The sequence below is a fragment of the Asparagus officinalis genome, chromosome 6 (genome assembly GCF_001876935.1).
Source record: "Asparagus officinalis chromosome 6, Aspof.V1, whole genome shotgun sequence".
Lineage (NCBI taxonomy): Eukaryota > Viridiplantae > Streptophyta > Magnoliopsida > Asparagales > Asparagaceae > Asparagus > Asparagus officinalis.
The window spans coordinates 16,195,616-16,222,215 of NC_033799.1; the positions used below are offsets into that span (position 1 = coordinate 16,195,616).

At 37.7% G+C, this 26,600-nt stretch overlaps 1 long non-coding RNA gene and 1 pseudogene across 2 annotated transcripts; both read right to left on the bottom strand.

Moving 5' to 3' along the window:
• Nucleotides 17-23,760, bottom strand: LOC109845801 (annotated as a pseudogene).
• LOC109844820 lies at nt 6,377-8,149 on the bottom strand. 2 transcript variants are annotated; one of them, XR_002248128.1, is made up of 4 exons: nt 8,011-8,149; nt 7,842-7,916; nt 6,752-6,825; nt 6,377-6,635 (listed from the first exon to the last, which is right to left on the bottom strand). It is a non-coding gene; the product is annotated as an uncharacterized LOC109844820 (long non-coding RNA). The 2 variants fall into 2 exon arrangements; XR_002248127.1 differs by having other exon boundaries at nt 7,842-7,919.

A 26,600-nucleotide genomic window follows, 5' to 3' on the forward strand; every position in this document is an offset into this window, starting at 1 on the left:
ATGTTTGTTTCAATGGCTATAAAAGCCTGAACCCATTCACCAAATCCACATGATAGTCAATAGACTTAGACAACTTCTCTGCTTCTCCAATGTATGACTGGGGAGTCAAAATCAAGAGAACGCTCTTTGCTTCTTCTGGCAATTGCAAGCCATTAGTGAACTTTTGAATGCTCTCCTTGCTGACAACTCTTCCTCTGGTGAGATCCTTCAGCTTCTCATATGCCTCTGGGATGTTGTATCTGTGCATAACCTAATGCAAGAAAACAAGAGAGAGTCCATCAACAACAAGGGCCTCTTTTACTCTTTAATATTATTGGTTATTTTGATGTTGATTGAGCAAATATTACTCTTGATAGTGTCTCGTTGGCAGATATTGTACTTTTATTGGAGGAATATGGTGATCTCACGATGAAGCAGACTATCATGCCATGATTTATTGCTAAGGTTGATTATCAAGTTATGGCTCTCGCTGCTTGAGGGATTATGTTGATTAAATACCTTCATCAAGAGATAGGTGTGTTTCTACCTCAGGCTATGGAAATACATCGTAATAATCAGGTTCTGTCGTATATTGCCAATGGTACAGACGAAGTCTCATGAGAACAGGAAGCATATAAAGGTTGATTGTCACTTCATTATGAAATGATATTGAGCAAAATGTCACTTCACATGTCAATTCAGACAGATAGGTTACCGTTTCCCTAAAACATTACCTTTTTTTGGGGGGGATGGGGGGAGGAAGGGGAAGGGAATTTTTTGCTTAGATTTAACTAGCTAAAAATGACAGGTCTATATGCTCTTCCAGCTTAAGACGGAATGATAGAATAATAGTTCATAACTAGACCATCATTGAGAAATAATGTAATTATATTCTATTTGTTTTCAAGTGAAAATACCCCTCTCTTGAACTGTCATCTTTCCCAACATATAGTCAAAATACTGGGGGAGGTGGAATTAGATGTCTTATATAAAACATTCAAAAACAATTCAACATACAAGAAGACCTTTGATATTACATCATAAAACCAACAAAAGCAGAAAAAAGAAAAATTACACAAAAGCAATCATAATAAAGTCTAAAGGAAAGTGTAGTGCACTATCAGGACTTACTGTTTGTATTGGTTCTGCAAGCAGTGTAATTTCATGAGTCATGTCATTATTAAATATGTAATTTGGAATGAGACATATTGATGGCACTGGATCAAAAATGTACAATCAAAGTATTATTACTTTAAAATAATGAGCTTTAAACTTCAAACTAATTTGGGCAAGTTTTAGAATAAACTTGATTAAATGTTGTGGTGGCAAATATGACCCGACCCTTCAACCCGACCTCACCCGACCCGTTTATATTAGGTACGGGTCAAGTTATATGGGTCGAGTCATAAACAAGTCAACCTAACTGACCCGTTTATTAGATGGGTAAATTAGGGTTGACCCGAACTAACCCGTGTAACCCAATACTGACCCGTTTATTTCTAAATGGGTTGCAAACTGCAAATATGAAGATCATCTTCATCCTCTTCATCCTCCTCCTTCTCTTCTCTCTCCTCTTCCTTCGACCCCCAGTTTCCCACCATGTCCAGCATCTGCGGCGCGGTCGGCCTCGTCTCGGCCCTCATCGACAGCGAGCCAGCATTTCAACGGTAAAGATCGCTCGCGGTTCCACTCGTACAAACAAGATCGGAGGAGGATAAGGGGAGGTCGGAGAAGGGGAGGAAATGGGTGCCCGACGTGCTCTGCGACCTAGCGAGCTGCGGGAAGCTGGAGAACCTGTCGCTGTCGGGGAACTACTTCACCTCGATGGGGGAGAGCTGCTAGGATCTGGTTAAGAGCGGAGCTCTGGATCTTAGAAGGAACTACTTTGCGAGGTTGAAGGGTCAAAGGTCAGCCTTGGAGTGCGCAGGTTTTTTCTAAAGCCCAGATTCTGTCCGGTTTTGACCTTTATGTCGTTCGAGGATCAGAGGGATTGGGGGGTTCGTCGGAGTGAGGTGACGACCAAAATGGCGGGGACTGTGGTTTATAATGCTGTGAATAAGCAGCAACCTAATCCTTAATTAGGATTGTTATTAAAAGGGTCAATCTCTTGTACAATCTATGTAGCAGTATTGCATATTTTGACTCGTGATTGTCGAAAGAGTCAAAAAGAATTTCATCTTAATCTATATAGTATCCACGATATTGAACTGAGATTTGATAAACGGGTCATTCGGGTTATATGGGTCGGGTCGGGTAACACGTTTAATAAACGGGTCGGATCGCATTGACTCATTTGTTAAACGGGTCAGGTCGGGTCATACTTGTATGGGTTGGGTCAACTATGACCCTACCCGACCCAACCCGACCCATTTGCCACCCCTAATTAAATGTTAACATTAGGATTGTCTTTATATGTCGGCAGCATATTGGGCAAAAAAGAGCTTTTGCCACTTTTAGATGTATCTTTCTTCGCATCAACTACTCGGACGTACAGACAGAATTTTTTCAAAAGAATCATGCCAGGTATCATAGTTAAGAATCCCAAATAATAGATCTAAAGGAAATTGAAAAAAGGATAGCAAAGACATAGTTCATACAATATTTTTGAGGGAAATGGTTAGTACAATTTTAGTAAAGAAATACTTATATAGAAAAAAACTTAAACATCGGTAAAATCATATATATTATTAGATGGATGTACATTGGATAGAAATTATGTTGATAGCAAGACAAGAATTCATCTTGAAATGGATCCACATTTCTATGATTTGAAATTCACAGAATTTAGCATCTTGCATTAGTGACGAATTCAAATTCAACATATGCCCAACCCAAATAGTTAAAGCAAGAACAGAACAAACAATATACATGAAGCAAAGAACGACGACAGTGGCACATTTCCTACCAATAACACATCTAGCTTTATATCTAATTCTTTAGTGATAACCATCTCATACAGATTTTACTACTAACCTGAAGCTTCCGGATTCTTTGTAGTGCACTTTTGTATGCCAAGAGAGAATACCAAGATCCAATACCCAAATTCATCAAAACAGTGGAATCAGTCAAATCCCTCTGTCAATGATTACACATGCAAGAAGTATAGTATCACTTTACCAGAATGAGACACTAAGACGTGTTTTTTGAACTGTGATATAGCACTAAACTTCACATTAGGTACTCCTCAAGAACCATGAATAAAGATAGAAAAGTAAATGATACACACCTACATACGAGAGATAGGCATTTTCGAGCTGAGAGCAGATAAAATAGCATTAGCCAAACACAAGTTACCCTCACTATTCTCAAAATCAATGGGATTAACTTTATGAGGCATAGTTGAAGATCCAATCTCCCCAACCTTGGTCATCTGGAAAGCAAAATTATCATAAAATCGTTTAGTTTGGATCTATTCTTCGTTTGTTCTGCATTGGTTTGTTAGCGTTTGAGGCTTGTTTGAAAGGGTCTATGAAAGGATTCCTATTTGAAGAGTTAGATCGACAACATGGGTGCAGGAAGAACATCTGGATTATCTCTTACGAAGATGATACATAGTTTGAGCATCAATAACATGAAGATCGATGTTCCGAAGTTTGATGGCAAAATCAATTTCGGTTTGTGGAGATGCCAGGTGATGGAAGCATTGGACGCACAGAATTTTGAAGATACTCTTGAGTTGCAAGAGAAACCTGCTGATATGGAAGATATGATTTGGAAGAAGATGAATAGTAGGGCGTGAGAGTTATTCGGTCATGCTTGACATTGGATCTTATTTATGATGTGATGAATAGGTTTTATCAGTTCAAGATGAATGTATCTTACTAAGAGCATTGAGAATTGATTTTACTTGAAGAAGAGGTTTTATCAGTTCAAGATGAATAGTGGAGTTTCCATTAGGGAGCATGTTAACAACTTCACGAAGCAACTTTCAGACATGGCCAATGTGGATATCATGGTGGAGGATGAAGACAATGCGATGTTACTTTTGTGTTCATTACACGAGAATGATTATGGTACCTTTGTTCATACTATAATTAATGGAAGAACTACTGTTAGCTATAAGGAGGTTACCTCAGCATTGGTAGAAAGGTAACTCAATGTTCTTATGGTAGGGGTTCTTTCTTACATTTATACCGAGCTCACGGCAATAGGAGACACTTCATTGGTGTGGAAACTTTGAGGCAACGTGATGAGATGGCAGATTTGGGAAGCTATTGCTTTCTGGAGGAGGATAGGTGTTTGATGTCGAGCATTGGCATTGGTGTGCGGGCTACGACATGTTTGGGTCGTCTTATGTAAAGGTTGCCGACTGCTGCATATAGAGATATGGGATTTGGTGGAGCTGCTTCAGATTTTGGGTTGCGTCGGATGTTTGGCTACCCAACACTTGGTCACATCATAGATATGAGATTTGATCCGATAGTATATTTAGGATTCAGAGGCATATTTCATTATCAGGTATTATCTTTTGACTTTGTTCTGAGCAGGTATGTCATGTTTGACTCTCGGCAAGTGGAGAGTGATGATCAGATCATTAGGACATCGCAGAGGGTGGAGAGTGATGCTACTCCATGTTGGATGGAGACTCCAGATCATACTGCATCATTTAGGATTCCAGCTGATGTGACACAGATTGGGAATCGTGTTGATTTGGATGCAGATGATTGGTTGATTTATTCGAGTGCAGCTGATAGATATAGTCTGGATATGGCCATTGGTTCATCTCAGGTAGAGATGTTTGGATTGTTTTAGTTTAGGGCCATTAGAGGTGCTTTCAGCCATAGACTTAGTCGTAATGTTGGAGAAGGGTTGCGAACTCTTCTAGCGGATTGAGGCCTTTGGAGGCCGTTTTGGTGAACTATGTGAAGGGTTGATTCCTTGGGCAAGAGGATACGTAGGCAGTCAGTTTTGATGCAGCTGATTTGGTGAATAGATATGACGTTTGGAGAGTGTTCGCATTCTCATTTGGGTATCGACTTGTTATGGATTGAGTCCGTTGTCGTGAAGGGTTTCCATGACGTCCTGGACACAACAAGTAGGACATTTAGTTTGGTTGGTGTTGACTCAATTTTGGGAAAACTTTGCCGAGGTGGAGAATTGTGGAGAAATTTGGGAAATTCAAGTTTTTGTGTGTTTTTTGTAAATTCTGTGTCATAAGTTGACTCATGCACAGGCATAAGTCGACTTATAGTAAGCCGACTATAAGTCGAATTACGTTCTGCTCTGGAATTGTTGTTTTTTGGCTCTGGCAAGTCGACTTATAGTGTATGTTAAGTCGACTTATGAAGTGTTCTCCAGTTAGTGTTTTTTGCTCTGCCAAGTCGACATTGTGGCCTCTATTAAGTCGACTTACGACAAGTTTGTTAGCCTTTATATTTTGATGATGTTTTACAACCACCATATCGGTACTAATTGCTAATTGAGTGAAAATGTAGTGAATACATATATCAAGCATGTTAGTGCCATTAATGGAGGATTGGATGGAATATGCGCTACAACGATGATATCCAAAGGAGGAGGAGGCATAGTGATGAAGCAATGTTATTTAAAGAACAACAAATTCATATAGAAGCTTCATCCAACTCAAGCTATATCAAGACTCAAGAATTGTATTCTATATGAGGATATTAGCTAGTTTTTATTTTCTCTCTAGTGCTAGAATGTAGGCAAAGAGTTATCGATTTCACTTGAAGCTATTGGGATATCACACACACATTTTCATACTTATGTTTTTAAGCGTTTTTCATAAAATACTATTTCTTACAAGTATGAGGACCTATTTGCAAAATTCCTTTTTTAAACAATTTGTTTTTAGTATTAAAAACATTTTACAAAGTTTCACAATTTTCAGAAGTCAAATGAATATTTTACAAATTGTTAAAGTGTGTCAAAATCAGTATTTTGAAATGTATCAGAATGCGGTCGACCGGACCGGTCGACCGCACCTGTGTTTAGGGGTGGCAAACGGGTTGACCCGACCCGACCCGACCCATATATAATTTGACCCGACCCGTATAAGTATGACCCGACCCGACCCGTTTAATAAATGGGTCAATGTGACCCGACCCGATTATTAAACGGGTTACCCAACCCGACCCATATAACCCGAATGACCCGTTTATCAAATACAAGACATATCCTAACACATAACTAGTAAAAAAATTATACATATACAACTCTTGCAAGCTCTTTAGACAAAAACTATCACCACTTACAACATGGAGTTATTTCAGAGACATACTCAGTATTTAAATGTACTTCAACGAATTGCAAATATCGACAAACAAAAATACATTGATTTTGCTCTTTAGACACAGAATAATCTAAACTAATAACTAGCAACACAAAATTTAACACAAGTAAATAAAGAGAATATACATAAGTTTACAACAAAATAGTTAGGAACTTGATTGCCATTATCATAGTCCATCTCCAAATTTACAAAAAATGCAATTACAATTTATAAAAAAAGTAACTGTCCCATCTCCAAATTTACAAAAAATGCAATTACAGTTCACAAAAAATTTAACTAAGCCATCTCCAAATTTGAGTCAAAAAATTCATTCTCAGAGTGAAGGCGATGCCCTTGGCGGCGGCGAGGGTAATGACAGAGCATGATTCCCAGTTTAGTGGAGTGCGGCCGGATCCTCTGTTGCCTCCTCTGTTGCCTGCAAAGATTGAGGAGAGAATTTTTATGGAAGCCAATGCCAGTTTCCTAGAGTTGTAAAACAAAAGGACTATGAGATGATAGTAGAATGTCCTCAATGCGTACTGGAAATATACGTCATATCCCACAATGGAAAGGAAGGGAAGACGATTGAGGTTAGCTGCTCATTGAAACAACACCTACAATGAGTCAAACCAATCCCTATAAATTCTAACACATGTTTACAGTGAAAGAAAATCAATTATGATGTTAATGCATGTATTCTCCTGTTTAATTGAGAAAAAAAATTCATCTAACAGACTATAAATACTCATATAAACATCTCATCCAAACATGAAATGAAAAAGTTAGACTATCAATGAAAAAGTTCTACTATAGGCCACAATTTCATCACTGCTTATAGACAAATCTTTTTTTAGCTACTCGGGGATCAATAATTGCCTGAAATATAACAATGTAAGGCTAACTTAAGTACTTAATCCCCACCCCCACTAAAACGCAATGAACATAGACATAAATTTTAGTTACAAATGATTTTGTTTATCCCACAACATGTGGCTAAGTGGCTTTGTGTTTTAATCCTGTGAACATGAAATGAAGATAAACTGCATTCATCCAGTTCAAAAATCAAACAACTTAGAATGAATATATTCACAAATCAAGCATGTGAAATATGTGTAGATCCAACACATCCGCCAAGATCACAAGTAGACAACATATAAGAAAAATCTTATATCAAGCTGACAACATTGAACCATGTTTATTGAGTTCTGTTCACAGCCACACAAAAAGCCAAATAACTTATGCAAGGAAGCCCTTGAAGCTCATCCAAACCCTTCTATTCCCAATCAGAACACCAACGTGAAAAACTAACACCAAAACTACATTGATCAAATATACACCATTGTCAGCAACATTTGTCACATGAAAAAGTTTAAATAACACTTAAACTAACACCAAAACAACTTTCTCTACGAAACTAAAGGCCACCACATCTATATAAACTCCATTTTCTATAAATCTACCATTCTTTGATAATTGTAATGTAAACAATACAAAATGTCTTTCAGCCGAACCAGGACTACGTATTCTCGACCTCCAATGAGCATTGTTATCGGAATTTGAAAATTTTCACACTTTTTTCAGTATTACTCCAAAATACGGCAGGAGGAAACTTTCATTGCCAGATACTTACATGCTACACTTACTAGTAAGTTCAAGTCATGGGAATGGTTTCATCCTCAGTTGATGCTGGTTTCTTCCCATAGTGCTGCTGAAGGTAAACAAGGCCAACGTTAAAACATATTATACCACTAAAGCGAAGAATAAAACAGAGAGCAGGACTCACAAGAAGCTTCAAATACCTGCTTTCCAGTAGAAAAAGGAAGGTATTTGTATGTGATCATGTGACGTATGCAACCCTTCATTGTGATAGCAAATATCCCAGAAAAGTAGACTACGAGAATAGGCCAAAATACAGGAACATCAAAGACGTCGAAGAATGTCAATGTTAAAGCAAAAGTAGACTACGAGAATAGGCCAAAATACAGGAACATCAAAGACGTCGAAGAATGTCAATGTTAAAGCAATGCAGAAGGCTTTTGTGATCGGAAAATACAGGAACATCAAAGACGTCGAAGAATGTCAATGTTAAAGCAATGCAGAAGGCTTTTGTGATCGGGTACCTGCGGAGATAAAAACAGCAGGTCCTCTATCGATAACTACTCAACATTCACTATAAACAATGATATTAGGTTACCACTAGTAAGAATTATGACATAAACAATGATGTTTACTAAGTTTACCACTAGTAAGAACCAAATTTATAAATTATGCAAAATTACATAGAATGGATTTTTCCACATAAACACACATACATGAGATGTGTTTCAAAGCAGGTAAACACAAAAAGTAGATCTTCAATCAGAACAATCGCAATTAGTTTGTGAACTTAATTGAAACTTTTATATAGTACTATCATGCATCAAACGTTTGGCAGCAAAAACTTTTTATATAGTTCTAAATTTCGTTCGACAGTAAGAAGTAACATCAGCTGCAGAGTGCCGAAACTCAAGAATTTACATGTAAAAACAATAAAAACTAAGAGATATAACACAATGTGGAAGTTGCAAGAAATTATACACATACAAGATATAAATACATGCAAAAACAATAAAAAACTAAGAGATATACTAATTACTTGAGAAAGAAATTACCCTCAAGATATCAATGCAATCAAAAATCTTGTTTCGAGTAGAAGTTTCTGAATCCCATGAGATACAATAACACATATGTTTAATTAAATTTTCTATATATGCCCAAATGATTAACATTTACAGTACTGCAACATGTGATTAACTTTTCTGAATCCCATCTGCTGAATATGATCACCCAATCAATGATATGCATTTGATTACTTATTAGAGAGAATATATCATAGAAAAGTGCGACATCGAGTAATTGTTGTATCCTAACATGAAGTTCAAAAATAAATCTAAATCCGCTAAATATGAAAATCACTGGGAATGTGATATTACACGATTAATGCAGAGAAAAAAAAAGGAAATTCAAAATAGAACTAATCCACCATATGCCAGAAACAATAAAAATATAAATAAATAAATGAATACCTAAGGCTTCAAAGGTCATCATCTTAAATTTGATTGGGAAAAAAAAGGACTAAATAAACGCATCGACAATATCACCTGAAGTTAGATCACCGCTCGAGAGGAGAAAGAGGATCTAGGGTTCGAGGATCTAGGCCGCTCGTCGCTTGAGCTTCGTGAGGATCTAGGGTTTTTCTTTCTTCTGCAGCTTTTCTTTTTTTTTCTTTCTCTAGAGCGGCGCGCTTACGAGGGTCGAGGGAGTGAGCGAACGAAGGTTGATACACGAGTCGGGATTTTTGTTATATGGGTCAATAGGTCAACCCGAATTGACCCATTTAATAAATGGGTAAATTTGGGTTGACCCGTTTATGACCCGACCCATATAATTCTACCCATACCCATTATAAATGGGTCGGGTCGGGTCGGGTTGATGGGTCGGGTTATAAATTGCCACCCCTACTGGTCGACCGCTGCGGTCGACCGAGTACTCAAAATTTCTATCGGTCGACCGCACCGGTCGACCGAAGAAGTCTCTGTTGTCTTCTCGTTTTCAGAACTGGCTCGTGGTCGACCGTAAATTCTGTCGGTCGAACGATGGACTTTTTCAACGATCTTTTAGCATGGGTTCCTATGCCGACTGTACACGATCTTTGGCACAGTCTGTTAGAAGATTGTTTCTTCTTTGGGGAGATTAGGTTATGATTTTGAAATAGGTGGTTTCTCCTATTTAAACCCATACCCTTCTTCTTCCTCAGTGTCCAAGCTTTTGCAAAAAACAGAGACGTTGTTTTTCCTAAGCAAAATTTTAAAACCTGTTCTTCTTAGTTTTGTGTATGTTCACTTCCCAGCTTCAGTGTGCTCTTTCTCTTTGCCATAGGGACGTTATAAAGAGAGAGTCTTATACTATTTCTACTATCTTGTGAGTGTGATCTTGTGTAGATCAACTATGAGGGAGTATGATCTAGTGAGATCAACTGTGTAGTGTGGGATCGTGAGAGGATCGCTGTGTAGACGAAGTTCCAGCTTCCAAACCGGGTTGTGTAGTAGATTTCTCCTCGAGAGTGGGGAGCGGGGACGTAGGTCAGCGGACCGAACCTCGTTAACACATCGCGCATCAAAGGATTATTGCATAATTATAGCCTCTTGACCCTAATCACCCCCCCTCTAGGGTCCAACAATTGGTATTAGAGCCTTGGTCTCTTTATTAGTTTTTGGTTTAACCGCCTTAGAGAAAAGATCTAATGGAGGCTTCTTTGAATATGCATATGTTAGAAGGACAATCCACCACTAGACCACCACTCTTCACCGGGAGTAACTTTTCTTATTGGAAGGCTAGGATGAGAATTTACCTTCGTTGCATTGATCTTGACATCCTAGAGATCATAGAAAAGAAATATGTAGAGAAGTCCAAAGTCGGGAACATGACCGATGGAGAAAGGCACCAAGCCAATCTCAATGCTAAGGCCATGAACACCTTAATTTGTGGTCTTTCCCCGATGAATACAATAGAGTTTCCACGTGTACAGCTGCATACGAAATTTGGGTAAAATTATGTATCACACATGAAGGAACCCCCCAAGTTAAAGAATCTAAGATTAGTGGGCTTATGCATGATTATGAGCTATTTAAAATGCTTCCTAATGAATCCATTGATGCTATGTTTTCCCGTTTTACTAATATCATCAATGAATTATATGGTCTTGACAAGCAATTGTCTATTCAAGAGATGAACTACAAGATACTTCGCTCTTTGACTCCGGCATGGGAGCCCAAAGCTACGGCCATTGAGGAAGCTCATGACCTTACTACTCTAGCTCTCGATAGCCTCATCGGAAAGCTCAAGGTCCATAAGAAGAAGCTCAAGGGGAAGGAGAAGGAGGAAGTGCCATCGCGGGAAGTTGAGGAGCCATCACCAAAGTTGAAGACCATAGCTCTCAAAGGAGCTAGTGATAAATCCTCTTCGTCATCGGATAGTGAAGTTGATTTTTCTAGAGAAGTGGCTCATCTCTCTAGAACAATCTCTAGACTCATAAAAATGAACAAGAAATTTAATCCCCGATCTAACAACAAATTTTCCTCACGTGTAGGTAAATGTTTTGAGTGCAATGAACCGGGCCACATCGCTAAGGATTGCCCCAAGCTTAAGGAGAAGTACATGAAGTACAAGAAGAAGAAGGCTATGTATGCTGGATGGGAAGAATCCGAACCAAGTGATTCAGATAGTAATGAAGAATGAGCCAAACTTGCTCTTCATGACCCAAATATTTGTTTCATGGCAAATGAACAAGAGGTAATATCCGAGACCAAAAGTGAATCTTTCTACATGCAATGTGACATAGCTACGGCTTTAGAAGAATTGAATTTTGAATTTAAGAGAATGTCTAAAAAATACTCTTCTTTTAAAAAGTTGCATGCTTCTTGTGATATTAAGCTAGAACAATTAACAACCTCTCTTGCACTAAAAGATGAATTGCTAGGAGATCTCAATTTTGAGAATAAGTAATTAATATCAAAGATTGAAAGACTAGAAATTGAGAGTGGTAGGACTAGACCCACTCATGCTTATGTTAATTATCATCATCATGGTAGAAATAGATTTCATGGTTCTGACACTCATACATACAAAAGAAATTTTGTGTGCACATATTATATGAAACATGGACACATTTCTACTCATTGTAGGATTAAAGACAACCATGATTTTTATGGAATGATATAGGTACCCAAAGGTACCAAGACTACTAACAACCAAGGACCCAAGACTTGGGTACCTAAAGCTACTACATCTTTATCTTCATCTTTTGTAGGGAACATCACGGCAACGACGTAAGGAGATGTGGTACCTTGATAGTGGTTGTTCATATCATATGACAGGCAACAAAGAGTTATTTGCAACCCTATCAAGGATTGAAGGAGGTAGTGCCTCCTTCGGTAGTGGTGAGAAAGGTAAAATCATTGGTGTTGGTTCTATTGGTAAGAAACCCTCACCCATTATAGAAGATGTTTATTTGGTAAATGGTTTGAATCATAATCTTCTTAGCATTAGCCAATTGAGAGATAAAGGTCTTGATATTTTTTTTAAACCGGATAAATACATCATTAGTATGAATGGAGAAATTGTTTTTATTGCTAATCACAAATCTAATGTATACATTTTTGAGATGAATGAACTAGTGAATCAAGATGTGAAGTGCCTTGCGGCAATTAATGAAAACCCTTGGATTTGGCATAAGAGACTTGAACATGCAAATATGGAGTTAATATCAAAATTGTCTACGAGAAATCTTGTAAAAGGGTTACCTAGCTTGCACTTCATCAAAGATACCATATGTGAGTATTGTGCCAAAGGTAAACAAACAAAATCTTCTTTCAAATCCATCAATGAGGTATCGACTTCTAAACCTTTGCAATTACTTCATCTTGATTTGTTTGGTCCTATGCGTGTTACCTCTCTTGGAGGCAAACACTATGTATTTATGATTATTCTTGCAAAAAAAAATAATTGTTTTGAAGAATTTGCTAATCATGTCAAAAGAATTGAAAATAAAAAAGATTTAAAAGTTGTTAAAATAAGAAGTGATCATGGTGGTGAATTTCAAAATGAATTTTTCTATGATTTTTGTGCTCATCATGGTATAACTCATATGTTTTCCGCTCCTAGAACACCATAACAAAATGATGTTGTTGAACGGAAAAATCGCACCATACAAGAGATGGTACGCACTATGCTAAACTCATTTGATTTGCCAAAATATTTTTGGGCGGAAGCCGTCAATACGGCTTACCATGTTTTAAATCGTGTTTTGATTAGACCAAAGCTTAAGAAAACTCCTTATGAAGTTTTTTATGGAAAAACTCCTTTTATTGGTTATTTTCGTATCTTTGGTTGCAAATGTTTTATTTTAAATACAAAAGATCACCATGATAAATTTGATTCCAAAATTGATGTTGGTATTTTCTTGGGTTATGCACCTCGAAGTAAGGCTTATAGGGTCTTCAATAAACGAAGCCTCGTTGTTGAAGAATCTATAAACGTTACTTTTGATGAGACTAATGTTGGCTCTCAAGTTGTGTTGCCTAGGAAAGATGATGATGATGATATTGAGGGAGGATTGGACTTGTTGCAAATCAATGACACTCCCTCTATAGAAGCTCAAAAGGATGTAGATTGCACAAATGCTCAAGATCAAGTTGAAAACTTCCTAAATCTTGGAAATTCGCATCAAACCATCCAAAGGAACAAATTATTGGGAGCCCTTCACAAGGAGTTGTTACTCGCTTAAAAGCTTTGAGTGAGTGTGGTAATGTTGCATTCTTATCTCAACTAGAACCTAAAAAGATTAATGATGCTTAATTGATGAATTTTGGGTTTTGGCTATGCATGAAGAACTAAATAATTTTCAAAGAAATGATGTTTGGAAATTAGTTCCTAGACCTAACAATGCTAGTGTTATTGGTACTAAATGGGTTTTTAGAAACAAACTTGATGAACATGGCATTATTACTAGAAATAAAGCTCGTTTGGTTGCCCAAGGATACAATCAAGAGGAGGGCATAGACTATGATGAAACATTTGTACCGGTTGCAAGGTTGGAATCTATTAGGATGTTTTTGGCATTTGCTAGCTTTAAAAATTTCAAATTATTTTAAATGGATGTTAAAAGTGCCTTTTTAAATGGTTTTATAGAAGAGGAAGTATATGTTGAGCAACCCCCCCGGTTTCATAGATCATGTTTTGCCTAATCATGTTTACCGGGTTCAAAAAGCTTTATATGCGTTGAAACAAGCTCCTAGAGCTTGGTATGCTCGCCTCTCTAGTTTTCTTGTTGAAAATGGTTTTTCAAAAGGAATAACTGATAACACTCTTTTTGCGAGAAAAAGGAAAAATTATTTCATTTTAGTTCAAATATATGTGGATGATATCATTTTCGGTGCTACTAATGAATCTGTGTGCAAGGAATTCTCTAAAGTTATGCAGGATCATTTTGAGATGAGTATGATGGGAGAGCTTACTTTCTTTCTCGGGCTCCAAGTCAAGCAAACTAAGGATGGGATATTCATTTCACAAAGCAAGTATGCGAAGGAATTGGTGAAGAAATTCAATTTGGAGAATTCTAAGCATGCGCCTACTCCCATGAGTACTAGTGTTAAGCTTGATGCAGATGAGAGTGGTAAAGATGTGGACCAAAAACGATACCGAGGTATGATAGGTAGTCTTCTTTATCTCACCGCTAGTAGACCCGATATCAAATTTAGTGTGTGTGCATGTGCACGTTTTCAAGCATCTCCTAAAGCATCTCATTTAATTGTGATTAAAAGGATCATTAAGTATGTTAATGGAACTTTTAATCTTGGTTTATTTTATCCAAAAAGCACCTCCTTTGATTTATATGGTTTTTGTGATGCCGACTTTGCCGGATGTAAGGTAGATCGCAATAGTACGAGTGGAACATGCCAATTCTTAGGAAATTCACTTGTTTCTTGGGCTTCCAAGAAACAAAATTGTGTTGCTTTGTCCACTACGGAAGCGGAATACATTACCGCCGGCTTATGTTGTGCTCAAGTTTTGTGGATGAAACAAAGCTTGGTTGACTATGATTTGATTTTTCAAAATATAAAAATCTTTTGTGATAACACTAGTGCTATCAATATTTCAAAAAATTCAGTTTTGCATTCTATAACCAAGCATATTGATGTGCGCCATCATTTCTTACGCGATCATGTAGAGAGACAAGATGTATCCCTAGTATTTGTTGACACAAAATCTCAATTAGCGGATATATTTACTAAACCTCTTGGAGAGGATGATTTTTGTCGCATAAGAAATGGCTTGGGCGTATGCACTATGTGAAAGTTCTAAATTGCTTGCTTGTTTAGTTTTGATGATGTTTTACAACCACCATTATCGATACTAATTGCTTATTGAGTGAAAATATAGTGAATACATATATCAAGCATGTTAGTGCCATTAATGGAGGATTGGATGGAATATGCGCTACAACGATGATATCCAAAGGAGGAGGAGGCATAGTGATGAAGCAATGTTATTTCAAGAACAACAAATTCATATAGAAGCTTCATCCAACTCAAGCTATATCAAGACTCAAGAATTGTATTCTATGTGAGGATATTGGCTAGTTTTCATTTTCTCTCTAGTGCTAGAATGTAGGCAAAGAGTTATCGATTTCACTTGAAGCTATTAGGATATCACACACACGTTTTCATACTTATGTTTTTAAGCGTTTTTCATAAAATACTATTTCTTACAAGTATGAGGAACTATTTGTAAAATTCCTTTTCTAAACAATTTGTTTTTAGTATTAAAAACATTTTACAAAGTTTCACAATTTTCAGAAGTCAAATAAATATTTTACAAATTGTTAAAGTGTGTCAAAATCAGTATTTTGAAATGTATCAGAATGCGGTCGACCGGACCGGTCGACCGCACCTGTGTTCATTCGTCAGTGGGCAGCAGAGAGTTTGTCGGTCGACCGTCGCGGTCGACCGAGAGCTCGAAATTTCCATCGGTCGACCGCACCGGTCGACCGAAGAAGTCTTTGCTGTCTTCTCGTTTTCAGATCTGGCTCGCGGTCGACCGCAAATTCTGTCGATCGACCGATGGACTTTTTCAACGGTCTTTTAGCCTGGGTTCCTGTGCCGACTGTACACGATCTTTGGCACAGTCTGTTGGAAGATTGTTTCTTCTTTGGGGAGATTTGGTTATGATTTTGAAATAGGTGGTTTCTCCTATTTAAACCCATACCCTTCTTCTTCCTTAGTGTCCCAGCTTTTGCAAAAAACAGAGACGTTGTTTTTCCTAAGCAAAATTTTCAAAACCTGTTCTTCTTAGTTTTGTGTGTGTTCACTTCCCAGCTTCAGTGTGCTCTTTCTCTTTGCCATAGGGACGTTGTAAAGAGAGAGTCTTACACCATTTCTACAAGGGACGTTGTAAAGAGAGAGTCTTACACCATTTCTACTATCTTGTGAGTGTGATCTTGTGTAGATCAACTGTGAGGGAGTATGATCTAGTGAGATCAACTATGTAGTGTGAGATCGTGAGGGGATAGCTGTGTAGACGAAGTTCCGGCTTCCAAACCGGGTAGTGTAGTGGATTTCTCCTCGAGAGTGGGGAGCGGGGACGTAGGTCAGTGGAACGAACCTCGTTAACACATCGCGCGTCAAAGGATAACGATTCCTAACCCTATCTCCTCTATTTTGATTGCATTAGAATATTATGGTTTACTTGTCTTAATTTTATTGCATAATTATAGCCTCTTGACCCTAATCACCCTCCTCTAGGGTCCAACAGAGTTTTCTGCTTAGTTAGAGTTCCTATTTAGATTCTGTTTGGGTTTCTGTTTTGGTATCAATAAGAACAAGATTTTGAGGGTTTGAAGGTAGCAAATTGGGGAATTTGGAGCACAGAAAAGAGGTATTTTCTGAGCTATTTATTTAGGGTTTTGTTTGGAGAGATTAAGAGCTTGTTGGTGAGATTAGTTTGTTCCTTCGAGTGATTTGTAATCTCAATTTGTACTCTTTCTCTATTAGTAAAAACCTCATCCCCTTCTTGCCTCGTGGACGTAGGCAACTTGCCGAACTACGTAAATCTCTTGTGCTATTGGTGATTATGCTTGTTCAATTTGGTTGTGATCTCTCTTGTTTGGCTCCTGTGATTCGACCGCTTCCGCGCCGCGCACAACATATAGTGGTCAAGCATAAGAAAGTTACCTGCTAAAAATAACCTAACAAAATATAGCTCCATATATCCCAACCAAAATCAGTCAGGATGTTATTAAACTGAACAACTGCATTGAAAAGCTTTGCGATATAGTCATGCGGCTCAATCTGTATACGGAGCAAACAACAGGCTCAGATAGAGAGCATGCATGCAAGTCAAGCGCCATTCCATTCATAGGCCACATTGACATAACCTTTCAGACGACACAAACTTAACAAAATTATTAGCTAGCGCTGCAATTCCATTATTATTTATGCACTAACTGGTTGGTGTAGAATAGGCTAATTGATAAATGTACTGTAATTCCAAGATAGATGGATAACCTGCATGTGTATCTACTTATTATTAAGCATGCACATGATAGTATATACTTACTATATGAATCACCTTTTGTAAGCTCTAGAAACGTGAAATGGCAAAAAAACCTACATTTCAATCACCTGAGTCGATTGCAAAACTCATATTAAAGAAAATCCTGAGGCTCTATTAGTTATACACTTTTACAGTTTGTATAGTTGCCTAAATCTTCACGAGGACTGTTTACTAGTAAACTAGTTCAAGCAAAGATCAATGAATACAAGCAGCAGTGTCAAAAAAGTACAGGTAAATAAAGTACTCCTCCCATTAATGAAACCTATCCAAGTCATCCACAAAGAAAAAACCATATCAAAATCGTCTATGCACTACTTAATTACGCAAAAAAATAATTTCATCAAGCTGAAATGAATCAGATAGGTAAAACCTTGCAAAGAAAAAGTAGTAGAAGTAAATAAACAAACATGTGTCACGTAAGGGTTGAAACCTAACCCCAAAGAGCTCACGAACTCAGCTGCAACAGTTGGCCAATCAGTATCAGGATATGCAACTTTATGTGCATTGTAGTTTCCAACAGCTCTAGCACACTTGCCCAATACTTGCACTTCTGTAAAGGTCTTCCCTACTTCACTTAGTCTGAAAGAAAAATTTGCCATCTCCTTTCCCAAAGTAGTGGGTGAAGCAGGCTACAAAGGGAGTTAGAAGATATCAGAACTAAACCACATAAACCTATTACAAAAGCAAATCATTTATTCTTGTAGTATAACGATGAAAATTGTCAATATGATATTTCAACTGCTTTGAGCAGTCAACTTAGTATATGTCCGCTTCTAATATTGGCCATGTCACACCTCGGCCTGACGAGCCCATTGGTGTGGTACAAGCCATGGGACCCAACAAGTGTAACGTGCTGTTTGGCTCAATCTACTGCTAAAATCGACTAACTGATGTTACACTTAAATAATTTAAGCCAATTAAATTCTCACTTATTTTCTGATGTTGGACTAAATAGGAGTGTCACAAACACCCCACCTTAAATAAGCGACGTCCTCATCGTGACATGACAATTGGCATATCCCGGTATCACTTGGTTATGTGGACTCTAGAGGTGGCTCCCACCACACTCATGCAATATAGCACTTAGCCCAGCATAGCACTTAGCTCCACACATCCGACTCACAACTGCTATGATACAATTTGTCACGCCCCGGGCCGTCGGGCCCATTGGTGCAGTACAAGCCGTGGGACCCACCAAGTGTAACACGTTTCGCTCAACCTACTGCCAAAATCAACTAGCCACGTTACACTTGAGTCTTGGGTATAACTATTTAAGCAACTTAACTTCTCACTCATTTTCTGATGTAGGACTAAATAAGAAGCAAAGACAAGATTATATTATTTTTAACCTTCAGATTGAAAAGGTTCCATTCAATTTATTTAATAGCATCAAGCTAAAAACTCGTGAAGAAAGGAATGTAGAACATGTCCTGCAAACATATATGAACGTAGATAGACAGTGTAATCTTTATCAAACCAGTAATTATACATGATGTATTAGCCCCATGTAGAAAATTCCTGAGTTTCAGCATGTGATCATTATTTAATTATTTCTATATCTGCCCCGTCCCCCCCAAAAAAGTTTACTTTTGTATAAAAAAAATTCACCGAAATGACCAGCCAGAAATCTGAGTTATTTCAACCAAAAAAATCAACCACCAGGACATTAGGGAAAAATTCTTAGTGGAATATTTCCCTGTACACCTTAGATTAAGTTTAACTTTTTAAACCCAAGAGTACTTTGTTTTTCTTTGAGTACTCCCACTTCTCTAATCCTTCTCTAAACGTGCTCTTGTTAGTTGCATCCCTTCTCCATTTGGGATAAATTTCATTAAGAATTTAGGATTACTAAATAAATTAGTTCATGGAAATTAAAAAGAAATTTTCTTTTTCCTTGAAGCATTCTCTGCATTTTCTTAGTCTAATAGCTTCTGATTCTTTTTTTTAAATCAATGTATACAATAAACTATGTCCTTCTATGTGTAAACACAAATAAAAGGAAAATATCAGATTTTTAATATATATCAGATTTTCTGATTCTCTACATTAAAGTTTTTGTAGATAACATCTAATGAACAAAAAGTTGGTATTTCATTATAACAAGAGTTGCCTCACATCTAGAACTAAAAATACCTATCAGTGAGTGCAAAACAACATGGAGATATGAGCATTTTCCTTCACTAATTTGCATATTGCATTCAACAACTCAATCATCACAGGAAATATGACAGTGTTGAACGCCTCCTTCAGTGCCAATGCATAGGCTAAATTATTTATATCCTATGATGTACAAGCAAAATGGAAAAACTCTAGTACCTAAAAAAGAATTTTGTAGAATTTGATGTCAAATATTAAGCATCAAATGAAATCTTTGAAATCACAGTTAGTCGTAGTTATAAAAATAGGAAGCAAAGAGTACCCACAACAAGGAACATAAAAAACGCACCTCAGCAATCTCAGCATTGGATTGACATTTCTGTTTCAAGAAGTATTCCACTACCTTAATATCGTGGTTAGTTACTTTTTTAATCTTTTTCACTTCCAGAGCATCAGCTTTGCTGAAACCACTAACTATACTTTCTAAATAAGACCTGACATTCTCACTAAAGCTTGGAACCTCCTTGATTTTCGGTATTTCTGATAATATTTGCAACCATTTTACCTAAAAAAGAATCGCTTCAGATTAGCATTTTGCACTAAGTAGCCTACATGAAAATATAACTACAGTGGCCAGCTTTGTCAGATCATGATGGGTAATGGAGAAAGAGGTAAACCTTTTTTACTTGTAAGTTACCTCTTTCTTCATTACCCAAGACATGACTACACTATGACAAGTTTTAATGAAGACTGCTACCTATATCAAAGCAGAGGCTGGACGTTTTGTCAGATTGTAAAAGAAATCACACTAATAAGCATGACCTAAATAAACAATGTTTGATGGACTCATACAAAAATTGCTAATACTACATCATATGCAAATTTATTAGAAGAGGGGTACTATTGTCAGATATGCATATCAAATATAAATATCCCAACGGTTCACAAAACATTTTAGGCACAATTTTAAATCTTTTGAGCTAACTAAGGCTTTAAACCTTTTATCTAAATAACTGAGACATATTATGATTTGTAAGCCAGACGAACAAGGATATCCAATCAACAACCATAGTTTCTTCATGCTTTACCAGAAACATTTCTTTATCATTCGTGAAAAAAATGATTGTATAATCTATATTTAAATACGAAACCATTATTCTTAAAAAACATAATGTAAGACTAACACTACGCACTGGTGTTGAATAAAAAACACTTATTAAATATGTATTCATCCAGGAGAATTTAATGAAAGTTACTTCGACCGTTACACGGTAACAGATTAACCCATATTCACTAAAGAATGGGTGCAAATCCTTGACATTCTGCAAATATCGGCCATCTAAAGGTGATAATGCCATAATGCTAAAAGACTCAAGATCAACAACCTCCTCTTCACGATATTTATTATTTAATAAAAGTGACCTATAGCATATGATATTTATTATTTACTAAAAGTTTTATGCTCTATCCCAAAATATTCCCTCCCGTAAACTTATAAAAAATCCTATCTTTATTCAAAAATCCAAAAGATGCCACTTTTGAGAAACAAACTTATAAAAAATCCTATCTTTATTCAAAAATCCAAAAGATGCCACTTTTGAGAAACATTTCAAGATTGTAGTATATAAGATTTAAGAAAACTTAGCAACGAAATAATCACAAAAAAGCAAAAAACAAGCATGCAGTCAATAAAAGGCAGGGCTTGTGTTCGTGAAAATTCCCCAGCCAAGAAACCGGGAATGGAGATCTTTACCTTTGTAGTCGTGACTCCTTCTGAACTGATTAACGAAACCCTAAGAGGTTCGATTCACCAAGGAGGGGTGGGCTGAATCCGAAACTCCAGCTGGCATGATCGTCTGCTAATCGAAGATGAAAAGGGAGAGGAGGAAAAGTGCGGCAAGAAAGCGAATGGGGTGCGAGGGGGTAATAAGAGCTTTTCCATGGAGTTGCAAACGAGGTCAAAACCCTAACCCTAGATTTTTAAGGGGGGGATTTGTTCGGGTTTTAGTGGAGCGGGAAAAAGGAGTCGCCTTTTTTGTTTTAAGGAATCAGAGAGAGCGAGGAGCAAGCGCCTCGATTCATTTTATACACGTTTCATGTGGAGCTTAGGTTCAGTTCATCAGATATTTTCTTTAAAAGGAAGGTAAATGATGGATAATATAATAATGCATATAGACTTTTGGCAAAACTTTTTTGTAGGTCCCTCATGTCCTAGCCAAGTATCGTTTCGGTCCTTTCGGATCATCTATATCCTATTACTAAAAACTCTTACCCTTGAAAACGCCACTTGGAAAAAATGACACATACCATTGAAAATGCCACCTAACAAAAATATCTATTCCTATCTTCTTCTACCGCTTCGTTCCTAGCTCCGCCGCTTCAGATTCCAAAGCTCTGATGCATCTTCATTTTACCCTTTCTTCAATGACACATACCCTTTCTTCTACCTCCTAACTCTTAACAATTTCCCCCACATTATTTGTTTTACCCTTTCTTCAATCCAACCCTCCAAACCGTGGGTCACTTCAATCCGACCCTCCAAGGTGCGGGTCACTTCAATCTGACCCTCCAAGCCACGGGTCACTTCAATCCGACCCTCCAAGCCGTGGGTCACTTCAATCCGACCCTCCAAGCCACAGGACCCTCCAAGATGCGAGTCACTCAAGTCTGACCCTCCTAGCCGCGGGTCACCCAAGTCTGACCTGCACTAGGACCGAGACAGGAGACACTCTGTACCCGTCTTTCTGATTTCATTAAGTTTTGCCCCTGCTCTGATTGATCCGATACTTCCAATGAAGCCTCGCGGCAGTGTTGTAACATTCCATTTTTCCTTTCATTGATTGGATACCGTTACCAATACCAATCAATAAATTAGTACATTTTTTTCTTTATTATATCTCATATAATCTTCTAGTATGAGGATTTAAACTTAGCTAATTCTCATATTGTGATCTAGTTAACTAAGTCATAGCATGCATACAAACTTAGCATGTAAACCTAAGTTAACCACGCTTTAAAACTTGATTAGAGATAACTAAATTATTAAATACCTAATTTGAACACTCTAATTAACATAATTGTTTAATTTTGGTCAGCCATGTTAGTGGGAGTATTTTACATTTTAAACCCTCAAAAACTCATTATTGCAAGAGATTAGTTCATGGGGAAAAAGCTAGTCAACCACTCAACCTTTCACATCTCTTACTCTTCCAAGAGAATCCTATCATTTCACTTCTCTTACTCTTCCAAGAGAATCCTATCATATCTCTCTCTCTCTCTCTTTCACTCTATATCTGGCCAGCAGCAACCCTCCTCTATATCCTCTTCCTCATTCATTTTTTTTTCACCCTAAACCCTTGCTTACCTTGATGAAGAAGAGGGAGCTCAAGGATAGTCAAGAAGGGGTTCATTGAAGCTTGGAAAGGGAGGAAAGAGTATTCTAAGGTATAATCTCTAAAAACAATCTTTCATTTCATCATTTAGAACTGAATTAAATCAACAATTATAGCTATATTACACTTGGGGTCTTGTATGTAACATTTTAGGGCATGCATGTCAAATTTATCTTGAAACAGAATTTAGTGCAGAAATTTCTAGCAAGATATACTACCAGTAAATAGATTATAACTTTCTTTGTATATATCCAAATGAAGAACTTCTTTCCATTCTACAAACTAGACTTTAGTGGCTTTCATTTGAGGCCCTGTTTGTTTAATTCTGAGATCATTTACTTGTTTGAAAATATAGTTTAACTCAGTGCATGTGTCTAAAACTGTCTGCCTGAGTTATGTCCTTTGTAAAGAGCATATATCTCAACATATACAATGCATGCATAAAATTCTTTCTATTTCTAAAATTAGACTCAATTTTCTTTCTGTTGATATGAGTTTTAATTAATTTGAGTAACATTTGTTAAGTATAAACCTAGTTCTAATACCTATTATATGTACTGGCAATTCCAGTCTACCCCCTTATGTTGTTTTGCATGTAACATGCATTATAAAATTGAAAGTTTGATGAAACTAATTGGACTTGGAATCTAACTCATCATGTCACTTATATACCAAATATGAGCTCATTTATATAGAGTTAAGTGCCCGAAGTGAATTATTCATTTCGGATAGTAACCTATGTTTTTCTGCTATAGTTTTGATATGTGTAGTTTGCTGAGAGCATAACTCTTACTATAAACCATGCATTGATATAAAATTATATTCTAAAATTAGACTCATAATGGAGTCGTTTCGAACAAGTTTTATGCATTTTGGACATCAATAGTTATACCATCCATTCACCTCCATCTTTTTTGGGTACCACCGACCCTTTGGTGGCAGAGGATTGGATTTTACAAATGGAGAAGATTACAGTCTTAAATTGTGCAGAGGAGCAAAAGGTGTCATTCGCCGCTTTCATGTTCAGAGGGGAAGCTAAACATTGATGGAGGGCAACCTTAAGATTAGAAAGGGCTACCCAGAGACAGATTGATTGGGATAGATTTGTGGAGCTTATGAATAAGAAATATATTCTAGAGGGTGTCAGAGATCAGTGGGCTATCAAATTTAAAGAGTTGTAGCAAATCAGCATGATGGTACAAGAGTATGAGGCTATGTTTACTCAATTATCAAGGTTTGCTCCACATCTGATTGCTAGAGAATCAGATAAGGCCAAGAAGTTTCAAAGGGGACTCAGGGGAAATATCAGAGGGAAACTAGTGGCCCTCAGAGTCAGGAACTACGTAGAACTGGTGGAGACTGCGTTTAAAATTGAGAAAGACTAGCTGGAGTATCAGGAGATCCACAATAAGAAGTAGAGTTTAGTTAAACACCCACGAACAGAAAGAGGTCCCACAACCGATAAGTTAGCATCAAATCAGCGCAGGAGGTCAGCGACAGCAAAATTTCCCTTTCGTCGTGATCGAACAAACTTGCCAAACAAGTCAGCAGTCTGCCCTAGATGTGGAAATCATCACTCCGGATATTGCAGACATCATCATGGATGTTATGAGCGTGGTCAACCTGGGCATTTCAAGAGAGATTGTCCAACCTTGAGGAATCAACCGATAACAGAGCGAGCACCAGGAGGAAATCGCATAATTCGAACTAATGCCTCATAACAATCAAGTGCTCCGCAGCGGATGACTGAGATTCGTAGCTTTTTAGGACTAGCAGGATATTATAGAAGATTTATTAAAGACTTTTCCTAATTAGTAGCCCCTTTAATTTATTTGACTCGTAAGAATGTTAAGTATAATTGGAGTGAGAAATGCAAAGAGCATTTTCAGGAGTTGAAGAAACGGTTGGTAACCGCTCCCATCCTCACTATCCCTACGAGTTCAGATAAGTTTGTGATATATAGTGATGCATCTTCCAGAGGTTTAGGTTGTGTTCTAATACAGAGTGAGAAGGTAGTGGCTTATGCCTCCAGACAATTGAGACCTCATAAGAAGAATTACCCCACTCATGATCTGGAATTGGCTGCTATGATTTTTGCCCTGAAGATATGGAGACACTATCTATATGGGGTATCATGTGATATTTATATAGATTACAAGAGCCTAAAGTATATATTTACTCAGAAGGAGATTAACATGAGGCAAAGAAGGTGGTTGGAATTGCTGAAAGACTATGATGTAAATATTCTTTACCATCCAGGTAAAGCGAATGTAGTAGCAGATGCACTCAGTAAGAAGAATCATATTGCATCAGCTTGTTTGCTAACTAAACAAGCCGAGTAAAGTAAGGAGCTTGAGAGAATGGAGATTGAAGTTAGAAAGTATTCTTCTGGAATGAAGATTTGTCAGATAAGCCTACAACCTACTCTGTTGGACCAAATCAAGGAGCGACAGAAGGAAGACAAGGAGCTAAGTGAGATAAGAAAGAAGGTGGAACAAGGAAAATATTCAGACTTTAAGATTCAAGATGGTATTTTGAAGATGGGTAATCGCCTTTGTGTACCCAATGATGGGGAGCTTAAGGATCAGATATTGAGAGAAGCTCACCAGACCCTATATGCTCTTCATTCGGGTGGCACCAAGATATATCAGAACCTCCGACAATACTTCTGGTGGAACTGCATGAAGGAGGAGATAGCTGAATTTGTGTCAAAATATTTAACATGCCAACAGGTGAAGATTGAACATCAGAAACCATCAGGACTATTACAACCTTTGCTCATCCCAGAATGGAAATGTGATCACATCACCATGGATTTTGTTACTAGACTACCCCAATTACCAAAAGGAGAGGATGCCATATGGGTGGTAGTTGACCGCATGACCAAGTCAGCGCACTTCATACCCTACAGGATGTCATATACTATGGAAAAGTTGACCAGCTTATACATTGAAGAGATCGTGAAGCTCCACGGGATTCCCATATCCATTGTATCAGATCGAGACCCCCGTTTCACCTGAAGATTTTGGAAAGAGTCTACATTAAGCTTTGGAGACTAAATTGAAGTTCAGCACTTCAACACATCCTCAAACTGATGGACAATCTGAGAGAACGATACAGACCATGGAGGACATGCTGAGAGATTGCACCTTAGATTTTGGAGGCAATTGGGCTACGCATTTGCCGCTAGTAGAGTTCGCCTACAATAATAGCTTTTATTCTAGCATTGGTATGGCACCTTATGAAGCCCTATATGGGAGACGATGTAGATCCCTTATCTATTGGGAAGAGACCGGTGATCGTCGACTACTCGAACCAGACGTAATCCAGGAGATGACTGAGAAGATCCAAACTATTCGGCAACATATGCAGACAGACCAAAGCAGGCAAAAGAGCTATCCAGGTTGGTGATCATGTTTTTCTGAAGGCTACACCAATGAAAGGAATAACAAGAGGTGGCAAGAAATGCAAACTCCGTCCGAGATACCTTGGGCCATTCAAAATTTTGGAGAAGATCGGACTTGTAGCCTACCGGCTAGCCTTGCCCCCAGAATTGGAGAAGATTCATAACGTGTTCCACGTCTCAAACCTGAAGAAGTACATAACAGACTCTGAACACATTATTTCGCACCAAGCCTTGCCCTGCGTGAAGAACGACCGGTTAGAGTGCTAGGCTTTAAGAACAAGCAGCTGAGGAACAAATCCATATTGCTAGTTAAAGTGTTATGGAATAATCGAGGTGTTGAGGG